Here is an 895-nt window from a genome sequence, read left to right on the forward strand (position 1 = left end):
TTAAATATTGAGGAATATTAAAAAGTTTTTAAAATATTATTTTTGTTATTAATTAGTTATTAATATTTAAAAATATGAAATAAAATATATTATTGAATTATTAGATTAAAAGAACTAGACTAAAAAAATTGAGTTGATGGTTAAGTAATGATAAAAAACAATAAATTTTGATAGCTTCTTAGTATTTTTCTATTGAAAGAATCTATTGTATCTCTAGAGAATAATAATGTGATGGAAACTAATCCTTAAAAACTTGTTGGAACATTATTCCAACTCTTATTATTACATAGACTTGATTTGGTAAAATTTTTTGAAAAGATACTTGTACTATTTAAAAATACAAACATTTTATTTTGTGTTTTATAAATTAAAAAAAATCATGTGTTTGTATTTGTAGTTTTTAAAGGTTATGGGTGTTTTTGAAAGTATTTTAAAAAGATCTTTTCAAAGTTGATTTGTACTTATCAAAATTAAAAAGTTTAATATAATCTCATACATTAATTAATATCTAAATTTAATTCTTATAGTAATATTTATTATAATATTTTTAAATTTTAAAAATTATTTTATCAAATACAATTATTGTTCGTGTTTATTAAAGTTATTTTTAATTTAATTTAATAAATATAAATACTATAAATTTTATAAAACTAATTTTTAAAAATTAATTTTTATAAATTATTTTTAAAAAATAAAAATTTTACCAAAAAGTCACAAGACTGAGAAAGTACTAATAGAGTAAAAATTGAGCGAGTGTTTTTTTACTAGAATTGGAATGTACATTGATATTGCTGAACTAGAAAAAATATATTACAACCATCTTAAAAGATTAATCTTGTACATACATGTAGCTAATTCAATATAAAGGTTTTGGTTATTGGTAAGGGATAATTAA

The sequence above is a fragment of the Arachis ipaensis genome, chromosome B07 (genome assembly GCF_000816755.2).
Source record: "Arachis ipaensis cultivar K30076 chromosome B07, Araip1.1, whole genome shotgun sequence".
Classification (NCBI taxonomy): Eukaryota; Viridiplantae; Streptophyta; class Magnoliopsida; order Fabales; family Fabaceae; genus Arachis; species Arachis ipaensis.